Below are 19,340 nucleotides of genomic sequence, written 5' to 3'. Positions count from 1 at the left end.
CCATGTTAAGACTTATATTAAATACATTTATAATTTTCTCCTATGTTTTGTCTTATTCAATTTTCAAAGCCAGCCAGGGATTACTAAGAAGGTGGAGTAAAAAAAGAAATTCACCTAAATTTCTAAGAAATTACAGTGAAATATGTCATGAAGCTTTTCTTCTGTCTTTTAAGACTTTTATAGATTTAGGTCTTGCATTTAGATCTTGATCTGTTTTCAGTTCCTTTTTGTGTATTGTGGAAGGTAAGGGTACAACTTGTTCTTTTGCACGTGGATATCTAGTTTTCCCACAACCCTTTGTTGTAAATGCTGTCTTTTTTCTCACTGAATGGGCTTGGCTTCCTTATCAGGAATCATTTGACTCTGATTGTGAGGGTTTATTTCTGGGCTCTCTATTCTATTCAGTTGTTCTGTCTGCATTTATGAAAATGCCACACTTTTGATTACAGTGTGAAGCGTGATAATCACTCAGTTGTGTCCGACTCTTTGCCACGCCATAGACTGTAGCCCTCCAGGCCCCTCTGTCCATGGGATTTCCCAGGCAAGAATACTGGAGTGGGCAGCCATTCCGTTCTCTAGGGGATCTTCTTGACCAAGGGATTGAACCATGGTCTCCTGCATTTCAGGCACATTCTTCACTGTCTGAGCCACCATGGAAGCTTTGCAAGAAGCTTGAAATCAGAAAGTGTGATACCTTTAACCTTGTTCTTCTTTTTCAAGATTGTTTGGCTATTCAAGCTCTCCAGGTTTACTGTTATGACACAGTTATAAAGAGGAAAAAATGTGTAAAACATTTGTGAGGGTTCATCAGTTTTTTCTAAGAATCTTTCTTAATTTTTTGATACTCAAATCAATGTGAAGTCTTTGAAGTATCTGTCATGCCATCATCCCTGTAAATTTATCTTCATTTGTTCACGTAAGTAACTCTTCCATATGAGTGCCTTTCTAAGTGTCTGAACTGTGCTTTGCTATCATGAAATCCTGCATCTTTTACAAGATGTACAATTCTTTTCTGAAATGGATTTGCTCTTATATTTCGTGGTGCTAATAGATGTATACATGTGCTAAGCAGTGTATGCTGCCTCAGTTGTCTCAGTACATTAGCAGATCTGTGTGTTAAGTGGGGAGGGATCTTAAAAGTAGACTAATTGTTATAAATTCAGTTGTATAGTGAATCTGTTTTACAGAATTAACCTTTGTGAGTTTGGGGTTTCTGATGTAAGTACTCAAATAAAGATAAATTATCATTGTTGAGACTATGAGAATGGATATGTTCTTGAGAATAAAGTGCTTTGAGAGAGCTGGAAAGAAAACCAAAGTGCTCACGAGTCCACTGACTTTTAGAGAGTTGAGGGCAAAAACATTGAGCATTCATTCCTGGGGAATGAGTTCTCAAGGAATTATGAAAAGAATTTGACCAGTTAAATAAAAACTGGTATTAAATAAAGAATTTCAGATTAGTGTCTCAGGAAGAATGATTACCAAGGAAAGAGAAATATGGGATGTGGTGTAATTCTGTAAGAAAGAAAGGGGAAAAAAGAATGATAGATGGAAAAGGACCTTGGGTTTCAATTTCTTTTAGAATAAAATGGAGGTAAGAGATGTGTCTCCCATTGGGTGCCCATTGTCACACATGTTATTTTAACACACAGATTTTTGCAGAGAGACAATTAGAGACCATACAAAGCTTCTCAGTTTTGAATTTATATTGAACGCTACTGTCTCTTCATGTTTCCTGTCCCGTGAACTACTCTGCAGGGCTTTTGTCACAGCTGGCATCCACACACCTTGACGTTAGTAACAGCTGAGAGTATTTCCCCTCGGAACTACCTGCAATTTAATGAGGGATCCTCGACATTTAGTAGAACCATATACAAAACAAAAGTTATAAATATATATGGAGGCATTTTAAGCATATGTATAAAGTCATATTGTTTTATTCATTCTCTACTTGTTTCTACTGATGGTGTTTATTAAGTTTTGTGCTCATCACAGTATTAGACTGAGAACACGAAAATTAACCAGTCCTTAAGAAGTTTGCTATCTAAGTTCTCAACCAGGAGGCGTAATAGTTTGTTTTCCATGTTTGAACATATCTGGGGACAGTTTGGTTTGTTCCAATGACTTGGGGGACGTTACTGGTATTTAGTGGGCAGAAACACTCTAGAAAGGTTTGCATAGAGCAGAATTATCCAGCCCTAAGCAATGGTGTCTCCATTGATAAACAAATGCTAGAAAAAGTATAATACTAGTAGCAATGATTTATTATACCGTACTGTCTTAAGCTTACCTTACCTGCCTTGTTTAATTTAACTTCACCTTGACAGTTTGGGCTTCCCTTATGGCTCAGCTGGTAAAGATTCCGCCACAATGCGGGAGACCTGGGTTCAATCCCTGGGTTGGGAAAATCCCCTGGAGAAGGGAACGGCAACCCACTCCAGTATTCTGGCCTAGAGTGTTCCATGGACACGACTCAGTTGGACACAACTGAGCGACTTTCACTTTCACTTGACACTTCGGAGTAAGTACTATCTTCACTTTTTTGAATAGCTGAAAGGATAAACAAGTCTTTCATGGCTATGCTGCTAAGTAGATGGCAGAATAAGATGTTAAACAATGTTATAGATTAGACCCCAGGACCTATAATTTTAATGACAAATAATTTATTATTATATTATTATTTGAATAATTTAATAACAATTTTAATAACTGGCACATAGAGCTTCTTAAGGTCGAGGTAAAACAGAACATGGATATCTGCATGCATGAGAATGCAGAACATGTGTGAGCAAACCCAAAGGGCACAGACTATGATTCATTCATCTCTCTTCCTTCTGCCTAGTTCAAGGACTGCCAAAATTCCTCTCCTCTATCCGTCATTTTATTTAGTTCAATAGACTTTAAAAATGATCCACATCAAAAAAATTTTTAAAACGCCACGCATCAGGGTCCCTCCCCATAGGGGAAGGAGAGAGCCCAGCTCCTGCAGGATATTCAGGAAAGTCATCCGCACAGGGACCTGACCACACCACACACTGGCTGGTTCACAGGACTTATTATCCTATCCTAGACGTGCTGGTCCTTTTAGCCCTAGCGCAGGGACCAAAAGTATCCTTTGCCCCTTCTGAAAATATTAGGTAATGTCAGTGCAGGGAGATAAAACACTCTTTCTGCATGTCTGGCTTGCAGTGCAGGGCAGCAATATTTGCTCTTGGGAATGATTGCTCTAATTCTTAGGTCATTAACGCTAAATACTACATGACTACACACTTCTCTAATGAGAGAGAACACAAAACAGTGCAAAACGTATTTCTGGAGCATAAAGTTTAGTAAGACTGAACTAAGAGAAAACAAAGGAGTTGGCAATAACTATCCCCTCCCCCACCAAAATGAAAGACAGAAGTGTGGGGGGTGGGGGACATGCCCCAGGGCACAGTCCAGTCTCTGAAGTTTCACCCAGCAGGGGAGGAGGGGCAGCCAGGCCAGGGTGGTGCCTCTTCTGGTCGCCCAGACCACTCCAGAGCATCATCTGAGCTGGCCAGGGTTTTCTATAGGAGGCTTTTCTGAAGGCGGTGGAGGTGCTGGATTTGAATCCCATCATCCAGGTGGGAACATGACTAGGTCCCAAGGAGCTTTGCAGGTCATCCATGGGCTGTTTTTGGTATCACTTTATTATCAGCTCTCATGCTGGGCAGCCCACAGCAAAGATATTTAGATAGACATCTCCAGATTCTCCCAGCTATGCCCTTCTTTTTCTGGGTGAGGCCAGAGGGAGTGACTGGGGACATATGCTCAGGCTACCCAACAAGGGTTTAGCTTCCTGCGTCAGGCACATCCGGGAGGTGGTGGATTCCTTCTGGGACTTTACCGCCGATGTCATGGGTGCCATTGGTGTTGGAGGTGTCACAGGTGCCATGAGTGCCATCTGTGTCGTGGGTGACCCTGGTGTCACGGGTGACAGTGGCATAAGTATCATGGGTGGCGTGGTCACCACTGGTGTCACGGGTGCCTCTGGTGTCACGGGTGCCTCTGGTGTCACGGGTGCCTCTGGTGTCCCTGGTGAGGCAGGTGTCACTGGTAATGTGGGTATCAATGGTGCCACGGGTATCATATACGTTGCAGGCCCCAGTGGTGTCCTGGGTGCTTAGGGCGTCATAGGTGAGGCTGGGATCACAGGTGTGGCTAGTGTCATGGCAGCTGCAGGTGTCACAGGTGAGGCTGGTACCTCTGGTATGACAGGTGTCGCAGGTGCTGATGGTGTCGCGGGTGTCTCTGGTGCCACGGGTAACGCTGGTGTCACGGGTGTGGCTGCTGTCACGCCTGCCGCAGATGTCGCAGGTGAGCCTGGTCCCGCATGTATCGTGGAGGTCACCAGCGTGATCGGTGGCTAGGGCGCTGCTGTCATCACGGGTGTTGCAAGTGGTGGGGGCTGGGCGGGGGGGTGACGGTCCTTGCTTCTGGGCAGGGTTGGGGAGTGGCAGGCTCTCTGGTCTTCTCCCTTGACTCCTGGTTCTCCTGCTGCTGAATGGTCTCCCAAAGCCAGGTGGGAATAAACATGGAAATCTCAGGGCTGGTGGGAGGCATATGTTCTTGGCTGCTGAGGTCAGAGGAAACGGCTGGCCTCACAATGATCGTGCGGACCCTCAACTTGGGTTCATTCATGTTACTGCCACTGCTTATGTCTAAGCCCTGGATTTGGTCTCTGCATCAGCCCAGTATCATCTCCACTGTCACCCCAGGGTGCTCTTCACGGGCTGGTGGGAGTGAGTCCTGGCCCATGTTCACCCATGGATGCTGCCAAACATCATCTAAAGTACCTCTGTTGGTAGGTTGAACATTAACATTCTTCCTAGTAAGTCTGTTATCTCATTGAATAGTTATTTGGGCACATGTTGCTGCCCCCTAAGCACACGCTGCCACAGCTCCCAGAAATCTTATCCCCTGAAGGGGAGTGATCCAGTTACCTCGGTGTACTGGACGCCACCGAGGCTTCACACATCCTCCTCTGGGCCTGTGTAAGGGCTCCCCAGGAAGAGTCCTGGGGCCACGAACGCAGGACTGCCACAGAAAGTGTTTGGCTTCTTTCCTGGGTGCCACTGGTTGCTAAGTGTGAAGTCGGAGATCTTGGCGGTGTTGTTGGCATCGAGGAGGAGGTTGTCCAGCTTCAAGTCCCGGTGCACCACACCCAGCTGGTGGCAGTGATGCAGAGACGAGAACAGCTTTTGGAATGGGCCTTGGGCCTCCCCCTCCATCGTGTGGCCTTTGGCCTCCAAGTGGGTGAAGAAGTCTCCCCCACTGAGGTACTCCATTACTATAAACAGAGTCCCCTCAGTATCAATCACTTCCAGGAGTTTGACAATATTCGGGTGGTTTAATATTCTCATGCTTTTAACCTCTCAAAATGGTTCCTGGATGCTGGAGAAGCTCTGATTTGTCTTGTTAATGGCCATGATGGCTACCACTCCCCTGGTCAGAACATGCCTGGCCAACTCCACTTTGGCGAAGTGACCTTCACAATTGTGTGAAGGATCTCATAATTCTCAATATGAACCACCTTTTTTGTTGAGATGGCCATGAGGTTCGCATCCCTAACTATACTAACTACCACTGCTGCTGCTGCTGCTGCTAAGTCACTTCAGTCGTGTCTGACTCTGTGCAACCCCATAGAGGGAAGCCCATCAGGCTCCCCCGTCCTTGGGATTCTCCAGGCAAGAACACTGGAGTGGGTTGCCATTTCCTTCTCCAATGCATGAAGGTGAAAAGTGAAAGGGAAGTTGCTCAGTCATGTCCGCCTCTTAGCGACCCCATGGACTGCAGCCCACCAGGCTCCTCCGTCCATGGGATTTTCCAGGCAAGAGTACTGGAGTGGGGTGCCATTACTAAGCTATACTAATTGCCTAACTACACTATCTACACCACTAAATATACTAACTACCACTAAGCCCTCACTAAGAATGCTAACTGTTCTAAAATACTGCATATGCTAACAGTGCTATACAACTATTCTAATGCTAAGAACTATACTAACAGTGCTAACATTAACTATGCTGATAAAGTATTAACTATACGAACTTACGCTAAGTATACCAACAATACTAACAGTGCTAACACTAACTGTACTATCTATGCTAACAAACTATTAACTATACCAAATATGCTAACTATATCAATGATACTCTCTCTACTAATACTAGCTACACTAAATAAAAAAAGTAAGATAAAAGAGGAAAAGAACTAAGGGAAAAAAATGGGAAAAAAAAACAAAAAAACATATGAGGAGAAACTAAAATTAAAAGAAAAAAATGATAAGACAAATTTTAAAAAATGAGGAAAAGACAAAGGAAAAAGAGAAAAATGAAAAAGAGAGAAAAAGGAAAAAAATCAACAAAATGGCAAAACACGGAAAAAAGCTCACTAACTGTAGGTCCAGCCGTCAGGTCACCAAAATCAGATTCCTGGGCTCTGTGGACAAAAACCTGCACCCAGCTGGGGGCTTATAAAGGGTTTTTTGTGAGTTTCGTCACAGTGATGCCCTGTGAGGTCAGAGCAAGAAACGGACCAGTCGTGGCTGCCCTCAATCTTTCCCAGCATCAGTGTCTTTTCCAATGAGTCAGCTCTTTGCGTCAGGTGGCCAAAGTATTGGAGTTTCAGCTTCAACATCAGTCCTTCCAATGAACACCCAGGACTGATCTCCTTTAGGATGGATAGGTTAGATCTCCTTGCAGTCCAAGGGTCTCTGAAGAGTCTTCTCCAACAGCACAGTTCAAATGCATCAATTCTTTGGCACTCAGCTTTCTTTAAGTCCAACTCACATCCATACATGACCACTGGAAAAGCCATAGCCTTGACTAGATGGACCTTTGTTGGCAAAGTGATGTCTCTGCTTTTTTATATGCTGTCTAGGTTGGTCATAACTTTCCTTCCAAGGAGTAAGTGTCTTTTAATTTCATGGCTGCAATCACCATCTGCAGTGATTTTGGAGCCCCCCCAAAATAAAGTCTGTCACTGTTTCCACTGTTTCCCCATCTATTTCCCATGAAGTGATGGGACCAGATGCCATGATCTTCGTTTTCTGAATGTTAAACTTTTAAGCCAGGCTTTTCCGTCTCCTCTTTCACTTTCATCAACAGACCCTTTAGTTCTTCACATTCTGCCATAAGGGTGGTGTCATCTGCATATCTGAGGTTATTGATATTTCTCCCGGCAATCTTGATTCCGGCTTGTGCTTCTTCCAGTCCAGCATTTCTCATGATGTACTCTGCATAGACATTAAATAAGCAGGGTGACAATATACAGCCTTGAAGTACTCCTTTTCCTATTTGGAACCAGTCTGTTCCATGTCCAGTTCTAACTGTTTCTTCCTGACCTGCATACAGGTTTCTCAAGCAGCAGGTCAGGTGGTCTGGTATTCCCATCTCTTTCAGAATTTTCCACAGTTTATTGTGATCCACACAGTCAAAGGCTTTGGCATAGTCAATAAAGCAGAAGTAGATGTTTTTCTGGAACTCTCTTGCTTTTTCGATGATCCAGCAGATGTTGGCAATTTGATCTCTGGTTCCTCTGCCTTTTCTAAAACCATCTTGAACATCTGGAAATTCATGTTTCGTGTATTGCTGAAGCCTGGCTTGGAGAATTTTGAGCATTGCTTTACTAGCATGTGAGATGAGTGCAATTGTGTGGTGGTTTGAGCATTCTTTGGCCTTGTCTTTCTTTGGGATTGGAATGAAGACTGAGCACATTAGTCATGATTATACAGTTAAGAAGCATCTTGATATGTTCCTTCTGGGTTTACATGCATGGAAAATTGCCTTCTGAAGGATGTAAGCAAAAATGTGTTCCACACTTAGTCTTGAGCTCATAAGAAAGGGAACACTGGGGTCTGAATAGGATTTGTAGAGGTAGAAATCATGAAGAGGTGATGATGTAAAAGCCAAGAGATAGGAAAAGCAAAAGCAAGTTTGCGGAAGATGAATATAGTGTTTTGGCTGAAGCAGAGTTGCATTAAAAGATTAATAGTGTTGGGGATTTACCTGGTGGTCCAGTGGTTAAGACTCTGAGCTTCCAATGCAAAGGGCGTGTGTTCCATCCCTGGTCAGGGAACTGAGATCCCACATGCTGTGTGTCCTTGCCAAAAACCAAAACATCCACACAAACAACAATAATGAAAAAGATTAACAGGGATGTATTTGGGTAGAATTAGAATAGGAAAAAATTCAAGAAGTGAGGAGGCAAAAGAGAAGTTTGTTGGGGTTATCAGTCCATGGGGTCGCGAAGAGTCGGACACGACTGAGCGACTTCACTTTCACTTTTCACTTTCATGCATTGGAGAAGGAAATGGCAACCCACTCCAGTATTCTTGCCTGGAGAATCCCAGGGACGGCGGAGCCTGGTGGGCTGCCGTCTGTGGGGTCGCACAGAGTCAGACATGACTGAAGCGTCTTAGCAGCAGCAGGCATGAGTGGTGAGGGTCAGAACAAAAGGAGCCTTGGAGGGAAGGAAACAGGGAGTGCAGATGAAAGCCTTCAAAAGAGAAATCAGCAGGGCTTGGACAGATTAAATGACAGGTGAGCAAACGGAAGAAGACAGAATAACAGCAGTATTTTCACTTAAGTTGGTGTGGCATGTACGATGGCATTAAGCAGAGCGAAAGTAATATTTAGAAGGGCAATGATAGGTGTGACTTTTTATGTTAAATATGAATTACTAGAGAAACGTTTTAAGTAAAATGTCCGGGGCATTTAGAAAACTTAGATTGCTCTGGTCCACAGATGGAGTTGGAAGTCATCTGCATGGAGGACAGAACTGAAGGAGGTCTTTATTTTCCAGAGATTTATAGTGGAAAGATCATTTAAATAACTTTGTACAGAACAACACTGCATACCTGTAAATAGTGGAAAAACTTAAAAGGGAAAAGTAATTACAGTTATTTGTATCTTATATTTAAAAAATTTTCTATTATAATTCCAACTGTCCACTAATTCCTAGAATGAGCAAAGAATTAATTTCTTATTGTCACTGTTTTGTATACCCAGTGAATCTGAGCACTAGTCTCTAGGAATCTGCACTCTGTCTTACTTTCTAAAAAATTGTGTAAATGTACATTTATTTTCTAATCTTTTTGTCATCACAAAGTTTTTTTTTAAAAAAAACAAAAATGATTGGTATATTGATTTGAGTTTTGTCTGGTCTTTTATGCACAAGTTTCACACATGGTAAAAAAGTCAGTCTTGACTCTTCGACATGTAATGAAATTTTAAAGATTCTTTTAGCAAGCAATCTGAATGCAAGATTCTTTGACATTTTTTATTATTGTTTCCCTTGAACTATCTTTTTGATATTTTTTTAAAAAAATGTGGTAAAAGACACGTAATATAAGTGTATTAATACCATTAAAGCATTTTCAAGTGTGCAGCTCAGTAGTGTTAATTATACTCACGTTGTTATGCAGCCAATCTTCAGAAATCTATAGTCGTGCAAACTGAAATTCCATCACCATTAAACAGCAATTCTCCATGTCTCCTTCCCCCTAGCTCCTAGAAACCACCATTGTGACATTTTCTTTTCTTTCTTTCTTACTTATTTATTTATTTTTTTACCGTTTAACCGTAGTGCAAGGCATGTGGGATCTTAGTTCCCTGACCAGGGGTTGAACCCATGCTCCCTGCAGTGGAAGGGCAGAGTCTTAACCATTGGACTGCTAGGGAAGTTCCCATTATATTATGTTTTCTGTTTCTCTGAGTTTGAGTACCTGGATACTTGCTGTAAATGTAATCAAACACATAGTTTTTGTCTTTTTGTTACTGGATTGCTGCTGCTAAGTTGCTTCAGTCGTGTCCGACTCTGTGCAACCCCGTAGACAGCATCCCACAAGGCTCCCCTGTCCCCGAGATTCTCCAGGCAAGAATACTGGAGTGGGTTGTCATTTCCTTCTCCAATGCGTGAAAGTGAAAAGTGAAAGTGAAGTTGCTCAGTCGTGTCCGACTCTTAGCGACCCCTTGGACTGTAGCCCACCAGGTTCCTCCATCCATGGGATTTTCCAGGCAAGAGTACTGGACTGGGTTGCCATTTCCTTCTCCGTGTTATTGGATTATTTTAGTATTCTGTCCTTTCGGTTTGTACAGGTTATAACACATGTCAGAACTTTCTTTTTATGGCGAATACTATTCTGTTATATGTTTGCATCAGATTTAGTTTATCCATTCATCTATCAGTGGACCTTTGAGTTGCTTCCACCTTTGGGCTTCTGTGAGTAGTGCTGCTAGGAACACGGGTGTACAAGCATCTCTTCAAGACCATGCTTTCAATTCTTCTGAGCATATTCCAAATGTAGACTTGGTGGACCATACAGAAATTTAATTTTTAAATTTTTTGAGGAACTACCATGCTCTTTCATGGTGACTACACTATTTTACATTCCTATAAATAGTGCAAAAGGGAAGTTGTCTGGTGGTCCAGTGGTTAGGAATCTGTCTGCCAGTGCAGGAGACACGAGTTCAATCCCTGGTCTGGGGAGATTTCAGATTCTGTGGGGCATTGAAGCCTGTGGGCCACAGTTACTGGGCCTGTGTGCTCTAGAGCCCGTCCTCTGCACCTGCTGAGGCCACACACTGCATCCAGAGGGTTTCCTCCACTTGTGGCCACTGGAGAAAGCCCGCATCCAGCAGCAAAGACCCAGCGCCGCCATGAAGAAACACATGTGAACATAGTGCCCAGAGACTGCCGTTTTTAGCATCCCTGTCAACAGGTGTTCCTTTTTCTTTTATTTCTTTTTTCTTTTTATAGCAGCTACTTCAATGGGTATGAGCTGGATGTGTCACTGTGGTTTTGATTTGCATTTCCCTGTTGACTAGAGAAGTGGTACATCTTTTCATGTGCCTGTTGGCCATTCGTATATCTTCTTTGAAGAAACTTCTTTCAAATCCTTTACTCATTTTTTATTGTGTTCTTTTTGTTTCTGTTGTTGAATCTTAGAAATTTCCCTTATATTCTATATTTTAACTCATTGTCAGATACATGGTTTGCAAATGTTTCCTTCCATTCCTTGGGTTGTCTTTTCACTACTGGTTGTGTCCTTGATGCACAAACGTTTTACATTTTGGTGTAATCCGGTTTATCTCTTTGAATTTTGTTTGTCTGTGCTTTCGGTGTCATATCTTATGGAGTTCAGACCACGCTGCACTAAAATATGACACCTTGGCATATTTTATATTTTAAGTTGAAGGACTCTGAGAAAACAGCAGGAGTAGGAAGGTTACTTTGTCCCTCTGCTCACCCTTCACCCCTAAAGTAGGTCATAATACTCTTAAGTGAGAAGTGCTTTCCCTATAGAAGCAAAGGTGCGTCCTCATCTCCAAAGACAAAAGGATGCGAGAAAGACTCCAAATAGGCCTTGCTAAGTTTCCCCCAGTATACTACACTCCCCTCATGCTCCTTGGCCTGTTATATTTCTTCATGACTATCCACTCTTCATCAAATCTGGTGTGAAAACACTCGGGTTTCACTGTTTTCTTCAGATCTTGGTTTTCTTATGAAGGCTCCCATGTTTCTTAAGACTTAGGTTAATAAATTTATATGGTTTCTCCTACTACTCTGTCTTGGTCAATTTGATTTTCAGAGTTAGCCAAGGATCCCAAAAAGGTGGAGTAAAGAAAAAAAATTTCCCCGAAATTTCTAAGAAATTACAATGAAATATGTCATGAAGCTTTTCTTCTTTGTTTTCTCCTAAGAGTTTTCTAGATTGAGGTCTTGCATTTAGACCTTTGATCCATTTTCAGTTCTTTTTGTCTATAGTGTAAGGTAAGGGTACAACTTGTTCTTTTGCATGTGGATATCTAGTTTGCCCACAACTGTTTGTTGAAAAGGGTCCCCCCCCCCCCCCCCCCCGCCATTGAATGGTCTTAGCTTCCTTATCAGGAATCATTTGGCTGTGATTGTGAGGGTTTATTTCTGGGCTCTCTATTCTATTCCATTGTTCTGTCTGTATTTATACACACACCACGCTGTTTTGATTACAATAGCATTGTGATAAGCTTGAAATCATAAAGTGTGAGACATTTAACCTTGTTCTTTTTCAAGATTGTTTTGGCTATTGAAGCTCTCAGCTTTACTGTTACGGCACAGTTATAAAGAGGGCAAAACATAAAATTTGCAAAACATACATGAGGATTCATCATTTTTTTTTCCTAAGTCTCCTAATTTTTTGATATTCAAGTAATTTTCTGTGAAGTCTTTGAAGTCACCATTCTGTCATCAGCCTTGTAAATTTATCTTCATTTGTTCAGTAGAGTAACTCTTCCATACGAGTGCCTTTCTAAGTGTCTGAACTGTGTTTTGACATCATGAAATCCTGCATTATTTGCAAGAAGTGCAATTCTGTTCTGAAATAGATTTGCTCTTGTATTTCATAGTGAAAACAGTTGTTTACATGTACTAACCAGTGAATGCTACCTCACTTGTCTCAATGCATTAGGAGATCTTTGTGTTACGTAGGGAGGGATGTGAAATGGAGACTAATTTTTATAAATTGTCAGTTGTGTAGTGAATATTTTTTACAGAATTAAGCTGTGAATTTGGGGTTTCTGATGGTAAATAATCAGATAAAGATAAGTTGTCATTGTTAAGTCCACGAGAATAGGTATGTTCTTCAGAGTAAAGTGCTTTGTGAGAAGTGGAAAGAAAACCAAAATACACACGAGGCCCCTGACTTTTAGAGTTGAGGACAAAAATATTGAATATTCCTGGGTGGGAGAATGAGTTTTCAAAGAATTACGAGAAGAATTTGACTAATTAAGCGAAAACAGGTATTAAATAAAAATTTTCAGCTTAGTTTCTCAGGAAGACTGATTAGGGAGGAAAGAGACCTGTGGGATGTGGTGTAATTCTGTAAGGAAGAAAGAAGGCAAGAGGCTGATAGATGGAAAGGGAACTTAGGTTTCAATTCTTTTAAAATAAAATGAGAGGTAAGAGATGTGTCTCCCATTGGGCTCACATTGTCACACATGTTCTTGTTTTTGTGTGCAGATTTTTTGCAGAGGGACAATTAGAGACCATACAAAGCTTCTCAGTTTTGAATTTATATTGAACACTACTGTCTCTCCATGTTTCCTGTCCCATGAACTACTCCTGCAGGGCTTTTGTCACAGCTGGTATCCACCCACCTTGATGTTAGTAACAGCTGAGAGTATTTCCCCTTGGCTGCTACTGCGCTAAGTTGCTTCAGTCATGTCAGACTCTGTGCGACCCCATAGATGGCAGCCCACCAGGCTCTGCTGTCCCTGGGATTCTCCAGGCAAGATTACTGGAATGGGTTGCCATTTCCTTCTCCAATGAATGAAAGTGAAAAGTGAAAGTGAAGTTGCTCAGTCATGTCTGATTCTTCGCGACCCCATGGACTGTAGCCTACCAGGCTCCTCCATCCATGGGATTTTCCAGGCAAGAGTACTGGAGTGGGTTGCCACTGCCTTCTCCAATTTCCCCTTGAAACTACCTGCAATTTAATGAGGGATTCTAGACATTTAATAGAAGCATACACACACACATACAAAGGTATAAATATATAATGGTGGCATTTCAAGCATATCTATAAAGTCATATTGTTTTATTCATTCTCTACCCATTTCTATTAAAGGTGTTTACTGAGTTGTGTGCTAGTCACAGTATTAATCTTAGAACACAAAAATAAACAAGTCCTTAGAAGAAGTTTGCTGTCTACGTAGTTCCCAACCAGGAGGCATAAGAATATTCTCTCCATCTTTGAACATATCTGGAGGTGGTTTGGTTTGTTCCAGTGACCTGGGGGACATTACAGGAACACTGTGGAAAGATTTGCGTAAGGAAGAATTATCCAGCCCTAAGCAGTGGTGTCTCCCTTGATAAACAAATGCTAGAAAAAGAATAAGTACTAGTGGCAGTGATTTATTATATACCATACTGTCTGAAACACCTTGGCTGCATTGTTTAATTTAAGCTCACCTTGTCACTTTGGAGTAAAAACTACCTCCACTTTCATGAATGGCTGAAAGGAGAAAGTCTTTCAAGGTTATGTTGCTAAGTAAATGGCAGGACCAGTTTTTAAACAGTCCTAGATTAGACCCCAGAACCTACAATTTTAATAACTGGACCATAGAGCTTCTTAAGCTGAAGATAAAACGGAACCTGGAGATCATGCTCGAGCCAAGCCAGAGGGCACCTACTATGATTTAGTCATCTGTCTTCCTTAAACCTAGTACAAGGACTGCCAAAATGCCTTTCCTTTATTTGTCATTTTATTAAGTCTAATCCTTCTCATTTTTATAGATAAAGAAAAGTGAAGTTCAGGAAGGTTAAGTCCTTCTAATATGAGGCAGAGCTGAGATTAGAATCTAAGGAAAGTGGCCTAGCCATTATGGAAAACAGTTATGATAATAAGTCAAAAAGTGAAAGATAACTCCCATATGATCCGGCATCCCCACTTCTGGGAAATAAGCCAAAGGAAATGAAATCAGTATGTTGAAGAGCTCTCTGTACCCCAGTGTTCATTGCAGCATTATTTGAAACTATCAAGAAATAGAAGAATCTGTGTCAATTGACAGATGAATAAAGGTGGATAACAAAAATATGGTGTGTGTATATATACATTCATACGTATTCTATATGTATATGTATATGTATGGTGGCATATTATTCAGCCACGAGAAAGAAGGAAATCCTCCCACTTGTAACAATATGGATGAAGCTTGAGGGCATATGCTAAGTGAGATACTTCAGATAGAGAAAGACAAATACTGTACGATCTCACTTGTATGCGGAATCTAAAAATGCCAAATGCTTGGAGGAATGTTTGTTGTTTGAGGGGGGAGGGCGTTTGGGAGGTATTGGTCGAAGGACATAAACATAAGATGACTAAGTTCTAGGGGTCTAATATATAGCATGGTGACTATAATACCATAGAGTGTTGTAATGTATACTTGAGAGTTGTTAAGGGTAGATCTTAAATGTTTTGACCACAAAAAGAAAGAAAAGGGTAATTCTATGAGCTGGAAGATGTGTGAACTAACCTTATTATGGAAATTCTTTTATAGCATACTTTGTTGTTGTTATTTAGGTGCTCAGTCATGTCTGACTCTTTGGAGACCCCATGGACTATCACCCATCCGGCTCCTCTGCCCATGGGATTTCCCAGGCAAGAATACTGGAGTGGGTTGCCATTTCCTTCTCCAGGGGATCTTACTGACCCGTGATCAAACCCGTGTCTCCTACATTGGCAGGCTGGTTCTTTACCACTGAGCCACCTGGGAAGTTTCTAGTATATACATGTATCAAATAATTACATGGTATGCCTTGAACTTCCACAATATTATATATCAATTATATTTCAGTAAATCTGCAAACATTACAGAGTGCATCCACCACTTAAAAAAAAGAAGAAAGCAAAGAAGGGATTTGACAGTTTGGCAGGAGCCAGCAGCTCAACCTGCCTGTCTCTCTTAGTTTACTCACTTTCCTGGTCCCTCAGTCCCCGATATCTGTTTATATCAGGTGTTGGCAAACTTTTTTCCACAAAGGCCAGGTGGTGACTGTTTCAGGCTTTGCAGGTTATACGGTCTCTGTCACAACTGCTCTCTGCCGTTTTAACAAGAAAGTAACAAAAAAAAATTTTTTTTTTAATGAAGAAATATAGTAGCTGTAGATAATTTGTAAACAAATAAACATGGTTGTGTTCCAATAAAACTTTATATGTAAGAACAGTTGTTGAGTCAGATTTGACCCAAGAATCATACTTGCTGTTCCTTGGTCTATTTCCAGTGGTAGACTTTATGTTTTTTAGATGAATTTATACTTGAATAATCATTGATACTTTGGAATAAGACTGGTAAACATTTAGAACAGTATTCGTCAAACTGGCAGTTCACTGAAAGACTTGAGAACTGTGTTAAGAATGTAGATTCCTGAGTCCTGCTCCTAAAGATTCGAATACAGAATGTCTGGGAAAGAGCCTCAGCGTGTGTACTTCTGGCCCCTGGCTCTATATATATACAACAGAGTTTGAATACTGTAAGTGTATGGCTTCAATAGATAATTTTGCAAAGACATCACATGAAATAAATCTCTGTGTAATTTATTTCACCCACAGTCATAACTCCACGCCAGAACCTCTGGTTTAACGAACAGACTATCCATTCCGTCTCCAAACCTCGTGTCATTGTACCCTTTCCTGTTTTATTTAGAGGCAGACACATTTAAGTGAAAATAATCACCATCAGAATACTAATATGCCATAAGCTGATGTCAGGATATTTATTCAACAGAATGCAATTACCAGTAAAATTTTATGTTCTAAATGGCATGGCTATAATCCAGTGTAGGCTTTTTAACCCCTGGTGATTTTTGTTTCATTTGATTTGTGATGAGTGGCAACCAGCATGGTTGCTGCGGGCTGGCAAAGCAAGAATAAAGGGGAAATAGCCCCATGGCCACTACAGGCAGCTTTCAACTGCAGTATGCCACTAAATCTCCATCACCACCGGGTGGCTCTACATGATTCCGTTGTTAATTGAATTTTTCCCCAAGTAGAATGAGGGCTTGTTTTGCATCAACACAGTTCCATTGTCTGATGATTGTTGTTGGTAATGTCAACTGAACTTAAGATATTTCAGCATCCACATGCACAGGCATCATTGCTATGATTTGGAGTAAGAGTAGGGAAATGCACAGGAGGACAGCACACAGGAGACGTGGTACTATGCTCACTACGCTGTGTGGACGAGATGGTTGGGAAGGTCTCTGCACAGACACGATAGTATCCCCTTCCCGGTGCGTCACATCCAGAGGTGCATGAGGTTGTTGTTTAGTTGCTCAGTTGTGTCCAACTCCTTTGCAACCCCATGGACTGTAGCCCGCCAGGCTCCTCTGTCCATGGGATTTTCTAGGCAAGAACACTGGAGTGTGTTGCCATTTCCTTCTCCAGGGGACCTTCCTGACCCAGGGATTGAACACTCAGACCCATGTCTCCTGCATTGGCAGGAAGATTCTTTATGGCTGAGCTACCAGGGAAGCTCCACAAAGGTATACGAGGTTGACACATTTTATTACTAGTGAGGTAGACTTTGACCATGTGTTTAAGGTGGTGTCTGTGAGGTTTCTCCAATGTAGATTTAAAGTTCAACTCTGTAATTAATAAGCATCTTGTAGGGAGATACTCCCAAGGCTTTGTGAATTAGTGAGTTGGATTTCAGGAAATATCCAAAATGAACACATTTAACTCTGTGCATATGAATGATGTATATCAGAGAAATTGATGGCTGAAAGTGGTTATCCTGTGAACGAATCTTAAAGTCCCTCATTTGAGATAGAAGGGTTCACCTAAAAGCCAGCTGAGAATATCATCTCAGATGTGGGATGACCAGCAGCCCAGCCCGTCTCCTCACCTCAGATTGCTTTATTTCTTCCTGACTGCCATTAGGATGTACCATGTATCCAGAGTTCATTGCTCTCTGATTACATTTGTGTTAGAGTAGAGGAAGAATCCATTCAAGTCTTCCTCTCCTTCCCATCCAATTAACATAATTGTAGTTTGGTGTGTCGATGTCTGTTTTTCTCCCCCTCTGCAGTGAGAGATCTGTTTTCACTAACTTGGCCCATGGGTCAAGTTAGACAGTAATGAGAGACAGTAATGAAGAAATGAGAAGAAAGGGGAAGTATCCTTGTATACTGGGCCAGTTCCTAGGCTCCCGTTTGCTACAGAATCCAGGTGAAGAGAAGAAAAGAAAGTCAGTGACACTGTTGATATACAAAACAAAGAGCTAAGAGCTGAGAAGAAAAGCAGAAAGAGCCTGATTGACTTAGAATCTTGTAGGTCATTTTGTGACTGTACCAGGAGGTGGCTCGCGGGCGAGTGGCCAGTGCTCTGCATGCTGGTGGTGAAGAAATGCGCACTCAGCAAGTGACATGTAAGCACACAAGAGCCCACGGAACGGTGCAGCTGATGCCTCTGAGAGGGTGTGCCCCCAGAGTGTGTGCCCCCAGAGCCAGGCCTCTGGGAAGAAGACCCTGTTCCAGTCACCCCTGTGTTCAGTGGCTCCTTGAACCAGGGAACCAGGGAACGCTGACAAATCTAGTATTTTTGATAGTCAGCCAGTCCTTTTAGTCAAACCCACACAGCAAAAATATTAAGATAAAAGAGGGACTTCCCTGGTGGTCCAGTAGTTAAGACTTCACCTTCCTGCGCAGTGGGTTGCAGGTTCAATGCCTGGTTGGGGAGCAAAGATTCCACATGCTTCCAGGCCGAAAAACCAGAATATAAAACAGAAGCAATATTGTAGCAAGTTCAGTAGACTTTAAAAGTGATCTATATCAAAAATTTTTTAATCACCTCACACATCAGGGCCCTTCCCCATGGGAGAAGGAGAGAACCCAACTCCTGCAGGACATTCAAGAAACTCATCTGCATGGGGACCTGACCACACCACACACCGGCTGGTTCACAGGACTTATTAGCCTATCCCAGACATCCCTGTCCCTTTAACACAGGCTGCAGGGATCAAAAGTTCCCTTTAACCCTTCTGAAAATATTAGGTAATGTCAGTGCAGGGGGATAATACTCTTTCTGCATGTCTGCCCTGGAGTGCAGCAGTTGTTGCTCTTGGGAATGATTGTGCTAATTGTAATGTCATTAACGCCAAGTACTACATGACTGCATACTTCTCTAACCAGAGAGAAGGCAAAACAGAGTGTGATGCATCTTTCTGGAGCATAAAGTTTATTAAGACTATGAAGAACCAAGGAGATGGCAAGCATTATCTCCTCCCCCACCAACATGAAAGACAGAAGTGTGGGGGATGGGGGACATGCCCCAGGGCACAGTCCAGTCTCTGAAGTTTCACCCAGCAGGGGAGGAGAGGCAGCCAGGCCAGGGTGGTGCCTCTTCTGGTCGCCCAGACCACTCCAGAGCATCCTCTGAGCTGGCCAGGGTTTTGGATAGGAGGCTTTCCTGAAGGTGGTGGAGGTGCTGGATTTGAATCCCGTCATCCAGGTGGGAACATGACCAGGTCCCAGGGAGCTTGGCAGGTCATCCATTGGCTGTTTCTTTTATCACTTTAGTATTAGCCCTCTTGCTGGGAAGCCCATAGCAAAGATATTTAAATATACATCTCCAAATTCTCCCAGCCACCCCCTTCTTTTTCTGGGTGAGGCCAGAGGGAGTGACTGGGGACACATTCTCAGACTGCCCAACAAAGGTGGAGCTTCCCACATCAGGCACCTCCGGGCGGCAGTGGGTTCCTTCTGGGACTTTACCGCTGATGTCATGGGTGCCATTGTTGTTGTAGGTGTAACAGGTGATGTGGTTGTCCTGTGTGCCATGG

This window comes from Bos indicus x Bos taurus, chromosome 14, assembly GCF_003369695.1.
Source record: "Bos indicus x Bos taurus breed Angus x Brahman F1 hybrid chromosome 14, Bos_hybrid_MaternalHap_v2.0, whole genome shotgun sequence".
NCBI lineage: Eukaryota > Metazoa > Chordata > Mammalia > Artiodactyla > Bovidae > Bos > Bos indicus x Bos taurus.
The sequence above is the reverse complement of the archived record's forward strand: the minus strand, read 5'-3'. Positions refer to the sequence as shown.